This window comes from Sciurus carolinensis, unplaced genomic scaffold (genome assembly GCF_902686445.1).
Source record: "Sciurus carolinensis unplaced genomic scaffold, mSciCar1.2, whole genome shotgun sequence".
NCBI lineage: Eukaryota > Metazoa > Chordata > Mammalia > Rodentia > Sciuridae > Sciurus > Sciurus carolinensis.
Genome location: NW_025920324.1, coordinates 124183 through 136861, shown reverse-complemented (window position 1 = coordinate 136861; position 12679 = coordinate 124183). Strand labels below are relative to the sequence as shown.

The following is a 12679-nucleotide window of genomic DNA, read 5'->3' as shown; positions in this document are numbered from 1 at the left end:
ACATGATTATGAGGATGTATGCAATCATCTTCAAAGCTGTGGCCATCCACACTCAGAACAATTCACCTGGCATCTTGTTGAGACCTCACCTTCCTCCCATGGCGTTTGTCTTCAGGTGAATCAAGTGGCAACCCAGAGGCCAGCGCTCAGCACCAATGGTCCGTGTTGCCCCCATCTTCTCACTGGGATCCCGTCACCAACACCTGCTCAACCCCACAAGAGCCTTCCCGGCACCTGGCCTCAGTCACAGGATATCACAATGAAGCGCTTAGAAATGCAAGATATGTTGTGGAGCACAATGCCCAGGAGGAAGACCAAGACACAGGATGCCAAGATGACAGTGCACACGCCCGACCAGGTGGAGCTTTTCACCACACCCCACCGGCCTGGCTCCTCAGCCGCCGCCTCCTGTGGAGTCCCGCCTTGCAGTGGCTGCTGTTCCGCAGGGATGGACACAACGGTGACAGACTTCTGCTGGCTCCCAGGGAGCAGGGGCAGCCCATGTCTCCCGGCAGCAGTGTGCAGTCCTTGGAGATGGGCAGGGGAAGCATGTAGCACCCATTGCTGGGAAGTTTGATGAAGACCGGGGTGTGCTTGAAAGTTTGCAGAATGGCGATGACGACCAGGACCTCAGGGTCCTCAGGCAGCTGCGACACAGAGAAGCCCGGTGGCAGCTGGGTGATGCCGCAGCACCAGCGGCACCTCACGTCCTTCTGGCTTGTCCTCATCTGCTGGAGGCACACCGAACAGCAGGTGTGTTTGCAATCCAGCAGCTTGGGCCTTTGCCAGGGGCTGTAGTAATTGAAGCAGATCTGACATTCCAGCAAAGAATCCTGCTACAGCGTCTCCATGGTGGGCCGCAAGAAGAAGCGCAGGGCAAAGGTCAAGGGGAAAGAGCTGGTCTTCGCAGGCCTCCACTCAGTTTTTCCAGTGCTGCCAAGGTACCACGCAGCTCACAGGCATCTAGTATTCGTGGGGGTGTTCACTTCTTTCTCCGCAGTCTGCTCAGCGCTCGCTACAGGGGCGGTGGTGACTGCAGCACCGCGGGGTGGTCCCTGCGCGACCGCCCCACTCAGCCAGATGCCTCTGTGGCGGGGGCCGCCTTCTCCTCCAGCCGCAGGCTGCGGGGCGGCGTGGGCAGCCGGTGGCAGCACCAGCAGCCCACCTGCACGCCAGGCTCTTCCTGTGGCGACCCACCTGCCCAGTCACCCTCCGCATCCCAGGTTGGACATTGCGACCAGGCACTGGGCACAGAGTGGGAGCTTCTTGTCCAATGTTTATTTTTAACATTAAACATGGCAGAAATTTCTGAAGTATTCACTTAAGATTAAATGATTTTAGGAAAGTATATTGAAATATTTATTTTCAATTGCAATACAATCCCTTAGATTCCAATAATTACTGAATTTAAGCAGCTAAAACAACTTTTGGATTAAACTTTTTTGCTCTTCAGTGCTTTGCAGTGAATACTTTCTGTGGAGAAAGTGGTAGGCTAAAACAAAATGTGTATATTTGCACTTGTTATGTGTCTTGCAAGGGTGATATTCACTTAGAGTACAGGTTGCTATTTCTAAAGACTTTTCATAATATAACATTATATAAACTTTGTTACATTTCTGAAAGTATTAGGGAGTTTCAGATAATATAGTTACAAAATACTTGGAAACCACAGAAGTCTGCTATCCACTTGGTATTTTGGTTGAGCAGTTTCAGAAGGAAAAAACAAACAAAGAACACCTACTAACAGTCAAGATCCAGTATAGCAGACGTGATGCACACAGTTCAGGCAGTCTTCCTGTGGGGAGAGGACTGCTTCTGTAGTCTTCTCAGTAACATTCACAAACACACAAGGCACCTGTCACCAGGAAGCATGTGCAGAAGTGCAACAACAGCATGCTGTGGCCCAGAGAGTTAAGACAGGTTCACAGAGCAAGAAATACCGTAGTATGTCCCTGAACAATTAGCACAATCTCCTCAGTCATTACAGACATTGGTAATATTTGAACTGGATTATTTTTGCAAAAGCAAGTCTATTTTCTTCTCAGTCTCTTACCTGTGTATCACATAATTTATATAAAAATAAAATGCTTGACAGTTTGTGGTTTGAATTAATGGATTTCAGTCTTTAACGTGTTATGAGAATTGTGCAGAAGGACTAGATAGTTCCTTTGAAATTTGATGTCGCTGGTCCCAGGTCACACTTCTTAGAACCACAGTTTAAAGCCTTAGCTATCTTTTTCACTTTTCTCTAGAGGATAAGCTACTCTTATCCCATTAACTCCTGATCTGGAGTTTTGACTGCAGGGTTTCTCAATATGTAATCACTCAAATGAAAACAGTGAAACAGTACCAAAAAGACATTTACATTTTAAAATTAAATTCCAATAGACAAAGGATTCAGCAAATTACAAAGATTCTCTGTTGCCTTTGTCAACTCCAAGATTTTATTTTTGTGTGTGGCAATGGGAAGTGAACCCAAAGACAATCTACCTCTGATCTATATGCTCAGTTTTTTTTATGTTTGTTTGTTTGGTTGGTTGGTTGGTTTTTTTTTTTTTGTTTTTGTTTTTTTTTTTTTTTTTTTGAGATAGAGTCTCACTAAAATTTTCCAGGATGGCCTTGAACTTGTGATCCTTCTCTCTCTCAAGTAGCTTGGATTATAGGCATGTACTACTGTACCTGGCCCAATATCACTTTTAGTATTCCCAGTTTATAAATCATACAGACATATGGTTATTGTTTATTTTGGTAATAGGGATAAAACCCAGGGGCAATTTATTATGGAGCTATATTTCCAGTCATCTTTTATGTTTTAGCTAAGTTGTTGAGGCTGGTCTCAATATTGTAATCCTCCTGCTTCAGTCTCCTGATATACTGGGCTTAAAGGTAGGTGATTCCTGGTGGATTATCATTTTTTTTAATAAGAGGTCTTACACTTAGTACTTCATTTTCAAACTCATTGTACTGTAGAAAACTACTGCTATGGTCTGCAAGTTTATGTTTATCCTAAAACACACATGTTGAAATCTAATCACCACTGTGATGGTATAAGGTGTGTTCACTGTGTGGTCATTAGGGGAAAGCTGTCTTGATTATTTGCAGTTAAACTATTCTCATAACACTGGTACTTTTTATTAACAAAGTACATATTAGTAGCCTTATTAAAAATAAATTAATGGCTGGAGATATAGCTTAGGTAGTAGAGGGCATGCCTCCCAGTTAAAAGGACCTGAGTTAAATCCCCAACACAACAAAAAGGAAAAAGAAAAAAAAAACTCTGTTTAATGGTAATACATTAGAAATGTAGTTGTGTAAAAGTGCTATAGCAGAAGGGAAAAAGAAAATCTATGAAGATAGGAAGGCAAGTCAAAACAGATGTTCAATGACTTTAGGCCTCTTCCTATCTTAGATTAGTATTTGTACTTAGTTCGCTTATGGTAAGATATTTTCATGTGCTAAAATTTCTGTTTGGAATAGCAGAAACCTAATCCTGTAAAATTGTTATGCAAGTCCATCACTTAGGAGTGCTCTAGGCAAAGACAAGATAGCCAAAGATGGAACTACATGAATCTGTGACCCATAACTACACTACAAAAGGCCAATGAGTAGAGATTTGCATAGTTCAGAGCTCTGGGTATGCACTCACCTTAGACTCAAAATGATGTTGAGCTGAATGCTTGGCTGCCTTACCAGCAATTTGGTTCTTAAGTTATTTTATGATTTGAAGCTTTGACCTTGCTAGTGTGTTCTTTCTAAACACTGTACATGATCGTTTTCCATGGAAACCAGTAACCTGGGCATTTAGGGTGTCGTAATTCTAATCTACCTTATGAAACCTGTAAGGTTAGTCCTCAATCACTCTTAATAGGACTGAAAATAAATACAATCAGGCAGTTGGATGAAATCATGCTCTAACTGACTAGTGGTTTTGAGGGGAATACACGCAGACTAGTACACAAAAAAAGCAGAACTGTGTGACATTGGGTAGTTATGAAAGACATGATAACTTTTATGTATATTACAATCCACTGGAAAAAATGTGTTGTTTTCTAGGAGTCTTAAAAGCAGGAGTAAGGCATTTACTATTAGGGATCACTAGTGGCAGTGCTTTCCTAGCTGCTGTATCAACATGCCATTCTCTCTCTCCTCCTCAACAGTTTTTCCCTCAGGTAATGGATTGCGGGATGCTTAAGCATACTAAGAGTGCACATCATCTTCAGTTTGTTGAGTGTGATGTACTCATTGGCTGTTCAAGCCCTTATGTCCTTAGCTCCATCCCCCTGTCAGACCAAGGTATTAGGGATCTGAAGGTTCATATTCAGGAACCCAAGGGGAGAGGCTCATGGCACATGGGGAGAGGCACAGGCTCAGAAAGCGCTTACCATGGACATGGGGGACAGGACTTCGGGAAGGTATGTGGACACTTTTTTTAAAGTGTTTAATTCAAACCTGTAATTTGTAGTTCCTAAAATGTTGATCTACAGTCCACTGTCTTCTTACACATGTACCAGTGAAAATGAAAGGTAGAGAGAATCACTGCCCTCCCCAAGAAGGGAACTTACCTTTTCTAACATTTCTTGAATATATACATTTGACAATCCACACGCCTCGACATAAATGGGAATGCAACATACACCGGCTGATTCTGTTCTAATAATGAATGTCCACAAACAATCTCTTATAGGCTTTCTTTTTTTAAACTTCTGCAATGCTTTGCCCATCATTTTCTCATATCTGGCCTGACCCTTGGTACAGCATCACTTGCCCTTTGGTTTAGGACAGAGTCCCAAGCAGAAGTGTAATCATGCAAGAGGGCATTTGCTATTTTCACAACGTATCATTTCTCCCTAGGCCACCTGATTCACAGATGCTATCTGGGTTCATTTGAGTCACTAGGGAGGTTTTCAGGGTTTGCTTCCTTCTCTCTTTTTTCCATGGAGCATGTGGGGTGTTTTCTCTTCTTCAAGGTCTTTGCTTTTTTTCTTCTTTGAGGTCTTGCTATCTTCTCCTTGGGTGTTCCTGAGGTGATGTCATTATGGTCATGATTATTAATATATATATTCATCACTTGATTCACATTGTTGTGCAGCTGCAGGGTAAGCTTGTAATTCAGCTTTCCTACCTGTGCAACTGTCTCATTCTTTGCCTTCTTATGGCCAGCTTTTCAGCTCTTGCCAGTGGTGTCCTTGATCTCTTGAGGTCAAAGAGTTCCACGTGACAGTCCACTGGTCTGGCTTTCCGCCAACTCTACCATCTGACTTGGGATCTGAATTTTCTCATCTCCCAGCTCCTGGCTCCTACTCAGGGCTCTCTGGATGCAGTGCAGTACTCAACGTTTTGGGGCACAATCTGTCTCTCTTTTCAACTTTTCGTAATGTTCATTCAGTTCTTTCAGGATTTCTTTGTATTTCCCATCTATCTCCTGTATCAGCGAGATGTTTCTCAGCAGGTCTAAAGGCAGAGACTCGATGGAATCCAGGTAATCCTCCACATAGTTCACCAGGTGGATCTGCTTTCTTTTGGCAGGACTCAGCATGGTTCAGCTTGGAGTGCCCCTGCACTTGGCGAGGCTTTTCCTTCCTGCACCCAGCCCATTAAAAATAGATCTGCAAAATGCAGAGCTCTCACTCTGGCCCCGCCCGACCAGCAGCTGCACCTGCTGAGGTCGAGGGGACCCAGTGTGCTCTGGCACAGGTGGTAGAGGCGGGGCTCCCGGATGGACCCCCGCTGGCTGGGCATGTTGCAGGGGTGGACAGGGCGGATAGTAGGAGTGCACATCTGGAGAGGGTCGAGGGCCAAGGGCTGCTCGCTGCCACACCAAGTGAGGGGGGGAAGGGAGCCCAGCCTGGAGGACAGAGCAGCAATTGTCCCCCAAAGGGACACTTTAAAACGACCCTATCATGGGAAAGCTCTGAACACTTCAGACCCTTCAGCAAGGACCCTCCATAAAAGCCTCTTGAAAATCACTGAGAGGCATCGTCCCTGACCCAGAAAAGCAGGGTGAAAACGCCCAGCCCCGGGAGGCGTGGTCCCTTGGGTGCCGCAGGAACGTGTAGGTGTCTACAACCCTGGGACCTCCGCAGCGATTCACCCTGGATCATGCCCCGCCAGCGTGCTGGAAGGCATCCCCACATGGGTAGGGGAGCGGGAGCAAGGGTTTTGCTCTCCCGGGATCTCCTCCTCGCAGGGGCCTCGGGACCCTAGAGCAGGACTCAAGTGGTTTGGGGTTCCTGGGCAGGGCGTCTTTATGGTGGGCGGAGCCACGCGGGGGCGTGCCCAACCCGCTGCGGCCTTCAGTGCATGCCCACCTTTCAGGAGGTGTTAGGGCAGGGATCAGTCACCGCCTGATTATTGCACAGGCGCTGGTGCTGTGGGGGCATTGGCGTCCAGCTAGTTCACAGCTGGAGGAGACCCAGTGCCTGAACCACGTGCTGGACCGCCCTCCACCTTCGTGTCAGGCCACCGCCTTGCTCTCTGGGAAGGCTGCGGGGGTAAGGTCACCGCCCTCTGGGAAGGCCACCGCTGCCCTCCGATAAAGTTGCCCTAGGTAATGCTGCCTCCTTGGGTAAGGCCGCCTCCCTCGAGTCAGGCCACCCTGGGGTAAGACCTCCACCCTGTGTGGGTTCTTGATTGGTGTGTCCTGGGGCAGCGGGAGTGCTTTTGGAGACCGACCCCAGGTGCCTGGGCCTGGAGGTCAGGAATCCTAGACAGGGAGGCCTCAGAGGGTGGGCATTACCGGATGTGATGCCAGAGACTCCAGGTGCTCGGCCTGTCCTGCACCTGGGTCTGGGCTGGGGACCGGGAGGCCCAGGGACCTGGCAAAGGCCAGGCTGCGAGTGCTCAGTCGGTCCGCCAGGGTCTGGGATGGGGCCCAGAGAGGCCAACCTGGCATGGCAGATCCCTGCGCCCCAGCCGTTTCAAATCCTCCAGTGACTCTCATTTTGGTTTGGTTTGGTTTTTAATATATTTTTAGCTGTCGATGCATCTTTGTTTTATTAACTAATTTGTATGTGGTGCTGAGAATCCAACCCATGACCTTGCACATGCTAGGCAAGTGCGCTACCCGCGAGCCACCACCCAACCCTACTCTGTTGGTTTTAAAGGAAAAGAATACAAAGGACCTAGGGCTCTACATGCCTGGGGCTGGTGAGGGACTCAGAACATTGAGAACAGGCACTGATGTTTTCTTCCTTTTTCTGGCTGTGTGAGTGAGTGTTGGTGGTCAGTGCTGTGCCTGTCTTATTGCTTGGGACAATTTAAACACCAGCTTAGGGAGGACCCAGGAGTAGAACTCAGGATTTTCCTTTCAGTTATTGTTTTCATATCTCCCATCTATCTTTGAGAAATCATAGCTATGTGTTGAACAAACCAGAAGAATTTGGGGTAGAGAGGAATACATTTTTAAGAATAGTTTTTCTTTTCAAAGTAGTTTGCTCTTTAAGAAAAAAATTAAGCTGCCAAAAAAGGAATCACCTGCCCTCTCCCCTGCCCCCTGATATTTTCTTTATTACTGGGTAACCAGACTTAAAGTGTTTTAGTCATTCAGAGTTTTTTTTTTCATATATAGTATATTCTTTTATTGGCCAAAAATGCACCACAAATATTCCTCAATTTTATTAACATGCCTCATTCTTTTTAAAAGATGCAGAACTGTGAAGTTTTTTGTTTTAATGCTGAGCTTGGTTTATAAATTTTCAATTATCAGTTGTTTTTAAAAGACCAGTATTTCAAAACATAACGTGGGGAAATTTCAGAATGTCTAAGGCCAGATATTATGCTTTTATATGAAACAGGCTGAGGGATCTGTTTACAGAAAGCTTAATGGTCAGTTTACAGGTGACTGGATGACTTTATAAAGAAGGTTACAAAAGAGTTTACATTTTTTTTTAGTACATTTTTTTCTAAATAAATTTACCATATGGTCAGATAAAAACATTTAATTCCTTGAATATAATATGACTTATTTGTGAAAGAAAGGTAAAGCAGAAAACCAGTGGCCCAGAGCTTTATATTAGGGGGTGGCATGGGAGAAGCACCTGGTTTAAATATTTTGAAAAGCAAGTCACAGAGAGTTAACCCAGAAGTGGAAGGTTGTTGCTATACTGCTTACTATTAAGACAGGAACCAAATCTCTTTTGCACTCTGTATTTTGTGTGCAGAGAGCTGGAGGCTTCATTGGTTTAATCGCTACATTGTGCCTGTTAAAGATGTACTGTTGGGTTCATCTTGGTGCTAGTTTCTGAAATTTCAAGGGAAACAGAACTGAGAAGATCATAAACAGTCTGCATCTAAGCATGTATAGTCTGAAATCAGTCTAAATTGTGTAGTATTTTATGTGGGAACTGTGCTTGAAAAGATTCCAAAACATCCATAGCATTTTAGTTCTTGTTCTTGATAATAGTAGCTTTTCCATAACACCAAAAGAAGTAGCATTTCTCTATTCTGTATATTAGTATTAGTATTCTGAGAGATTAAATTGTTCAAGATCCCATTGCTTTTAAATAATGATGTCTGCATATACCCACGTGTACTTAATCCAAGAACTTGGATTTTTTTGCTCTTCCTTTTTAGCAGATATGACAGTTTATACAAATTGCTTTACAAAACTATCATCTTAGTTTTCTTTAAAATGGCAAAATAGTGATGCAAATAATAATGTGCACTGAAAATTTTCTAAAGGATAAATAGCCAGAAACTAAAATAATATCTTTTTATATGAAGTTTCTGGTAATGTAGTAAAATATTAAATTTGTTTTTATGCTGTTAACCAAAAAGGTGAGGGGTTGTGTTGCTTTAGTCACTGTTCTATACTTTGATAAATTTGCAATTGTAGCTTTCACAACTGTTTAATTTTTACAAACTTAAATAATTTCATTAAGCATTATTTTAATGGATCCAGTTGTACTCATAGTATGCTAATATGTTCAAAAGAACACAAAGAGGGCCCTAAAAAGTATAGAAAGATTAAAGTTGCTCATTTAATTTTTGGTCTTTTAACAGTCTCTTAAAATACATCAATAAGATGTGTGTCATGATATAGTATTTTAATTTGTTTTAGGTTTTTAGCAGATGTGACAATCGTGTATTGTAAAAAAATAAGAAAAATACTGAAGTTAATAAAATATGACCTATATACTTGAGAAGAAACTCAGAGAGAGTAATGATTTAAACTTTTATTGGCAGTTCACAATGTCAATTAGTCATATCTAAGTAGCATATCTGCTACTGATTATATCTTAGCTTATGTTGGTTTTTAGTAGGTTTTATAGTTGTTTCAGGCAGAGAAAAATCTCTATAAAGTATTTTAAGACTGCACACTTTTAATTATGGAGGGGTATGAGGCCAGGGAAATATTGCTTTTTTGTGTATTTTCAAAAATTAAGGGCTATCTAGTTGCTAGTGAAAAGGAAGTGAAAGTTTATTTTCCAGTTTGACCTCAGTATCCTTTTGGGGGCAGGTATTCATGAGTAGTCAGAATAAAATCAACTAATTTTGGTCCTATGAATAAATTTTAAAAAGCATCAGGGATGCTTTCTAGAGTTTAAAATCTATTGGAATTTTTTCTTTGTTACAGATATGAACACAAAATGTATTAAGTCCCTAAGGCACAGTACTAGACTCCTAGTTAAAAACTGATTTGTATTAAGTAGCTATCATGCAATGACATAAAGAATCTGTTCCCTGATAATTCTGTTTCTGTTAAGATGAAAAAAAAATAACAGAAAGGGTGGTGATAGAAGGGTGAAGTTCTGAGAATTGGCTACAGGTGAATGGGAAAGTGGTTTCTACAAAGACGCATAATCAGTAGAATTAGATGTGCCAATAGATGTCAAGGAACAGGAGAATTTTCTTGAGTTATAGTTCCTTGAGCTTCTGTAGAAAAAAATAGGTAACTAAAATCATTATCATGTATTTGCTCTGCTTTGCTGGGGATTGAGTTGGAGTAAGAAACACTTCTGTAAATTGCAAGCTCTTACAAGCTTCCTGCAATAATTGTATTGCCATAGGTCAGTTCATTTTGTAATCTGAAGTGATAATGAGCATTGAAGAGCTATGGAATATTCAGTGCTGTAAAGTCCTATCTTCTCCATGCCTTCTAGAAACCAGCACCTCCAAATTGTCCTCCTGGGGCCTTTGTTCATACTCTCTTTCCCTTCCAAATGTTACCTGTTACCTAGGGTTTGGTTGTCATCTTTCTTTTTAGAGTTGAATTTTCTCTTCTGGTGATTCCACAGCCCCCTGGTTTCTGCTGTTCCTCTCTTCCCACCTGTCAAGGCTCCCGGTTCTGCATGACCAGTCTCATTTTATTTACTGATCTTCAGATTTTTCTCATTGTTTTTGATGAACAGTAAGCTTTCTTTTTCATGATGAGCTGTAAGCTTGCTTTTTCTTGAAAGGGACATATCATCATCACTGATTTTATTGTGTCTGTATAGCACTGAATAAAATGAATATCAGTCATACTGGACCATAAGTCATATATTTATATACACACACATCTGGACATCGGTACACATCTCAGAAGGGATCATTCATTTAGAATAATATGTAAATGACATAGCCCCTACTGCTTCTGGAGAACTCCTGATATTTCTCAATGAGTTGTTTTAGCCAGCTTTTTCTGTTGTTGTGATCTTGCTTGTGGACAAGAGCAAATTTAGAGGAGAACAATTTTATTTTAGCTCCCGACTTCAGAGTTCTCAATCCATCTATGACTGACTCTATTGCTCTGGATCCAAGGTGAGGCAGGATATCATGGCAGAAGGACATGGAGGAGGAAAACAGCCAGGGCTTTACACCAGGAAGGAGAGAGAGACCATTTACCTCACCATAGACAAGATATAGACCTCAAAGCCATGGCCAAGGGCCCACTTCTAGTCATACATACCTTCCTACAGTACCACCCAGTTAGCCCCTATCAGGGAATTGACACACTGATCAAGTTAAGGTTCTCATACCCCAGTCATTTCTCCCCTAAACTTCCTTGCATGTTTCATACATGAGCTTTTAGGCTGGACAACTTAAAATGTAAACCATAACAGTGATGCTTCCTGGATTTTCCAGGCAGTATATTTAGACCCTTATATCTTTGGTATTACAATATTTTCATGTTGTTAAAGAGGCAGACAAGTTTTATCCCCATTTTATACATGATGAGGTACATGATCTCAGACACAAAATGACTGCATTTTTATGAATCTGTTGTGTTTTCTGTAAAATATTGATGATATTGTGCTCAGTGATCTACAGTGTTTAAGGACATAGAGTTTGGTGTGAGATACACCTAAACCTCAACCTGTTTTACTTCCTTGAAGCTATAAAGGCTTGAGCAAGTTAATATAATACCTGTTTTGTAAATTTCCACCATTGAAAATAATACTGTGTACATAAAATTTTTTGAAGATTTAAATGCCCTAATGAACTGGAAAAACACCTAAGCTTTATATACTATTTTATAGTTGCTTTAATAATCAGTAATAAAGGCAATGCTATTTTGTGTGCTGTTTTTTCAGAGATTATGAGATCACTTACTTGGCAGCAGACACTGTGGGACCTCACACAGCAGCCATATGTATTTAAGCAGAGGCCATAAGTACATGAGGTGTGGACCAGCCATACCTCATTTATCAGTATTGGAAACAGTGAGTGGAAGGAGTTAAAAAATAAGAGGAAGAACCTCAAATAACAAGGAAAATAGTTGTTCCATAGTTCAGAACAGGGTGATCCATATAAGACTTCATACAGTGTATATAAAATAAAGAAGGAGATTTGAATCATCTGACCTCACAAAGAAATGAGAGATGACTAAGGTTTGGAGTTCTAACCATTGGAGTGCTAATACTGTGTCTATGATCTCTGAGGAATTCCATTAATTTTTGATGGTGCTAGGAATTGAACCCATAGTGCCACTCATGCCAGGTGATTCCTCTACCACTCAGCCCCAGCCCATGAGGTGTTCCTGACATACCATCATCACTACTGTTCTTCATAGTAACTTTGAGCCACCAAGAAGTGTTTGAATTAGAACCAATGTACTATAGAAAGATTTTGATTAGTTGGTTTTAATTCTTGGAATTTGAACACCAGTCCCCTGTCCAATCATTCCTTCACTCTTTTTTTGAGGGGGGCCATGCTGGGGAATGTTCTCAGGGGCAATTGACCACTGAGGTACATCTCCAAACCTATTTTGTATTTTGTTTAACAGCAGAATCTCACTGATTTGCTTATTAGCACCTCATTTTGCTGAGGGTGCCTTTGAACTATGATCCTCCTGCCTCAGCCTCCAGAGTCACTGGGAATACTGGAGTGTGCCACCTTGCCCAGCTGCCCTTTAACTCTTAATTGTACTTGATTGTAAAAATACTAAATTTGAATATGTTTGTTATTTAATTTGATTCATAAAATTGAGGTAAGTCAATAGAAAGTTTTTTGGTCAGTGGTGTGGTAAATGTTTTGAATTCAGATCTCAATAAGTATGTTTGATTTTTGGCCTTTTTCTTATTGTTATTTTAAAGTTTAGTTGTAAAGTCCAGTGTCTGCTTGTTTCTTTTCTAATCCTTTGTTGCCTTTTGTTAATAGGGAACATTATTAAAATCAAGTCCTACTCCTAAATATTTGTGTGCATGTGTGTGTGTGTGTGTGTGTGTGTGTGTGTGTGTGTGTGTTTGGTCTAGTATGT

The 12679-nt window shown here is 41.9% G+C and overlaps 2 pseudogenes; both read right to left on the bottom strand.

The window, feature by feature from the left end:
• Positions 1–240: 240 nt before the first annotated feature.
• LOC124975599 (E3 ubiquitin-protein ligase RNF152-like) lies at positions 241–851 on the bottom strand (annotated as a pseudogene).
• A 3906-nt stretch (positions 852–4757) lies between these two features.
• On the bottom strand, positions 4758–5536 carry LOC124975600 (inhibitor of growth protein 1-like; annotated as a pseudogene).
• Between the last annotated feature and the right edge of the window lie 7143 nt (positions 5537–12679).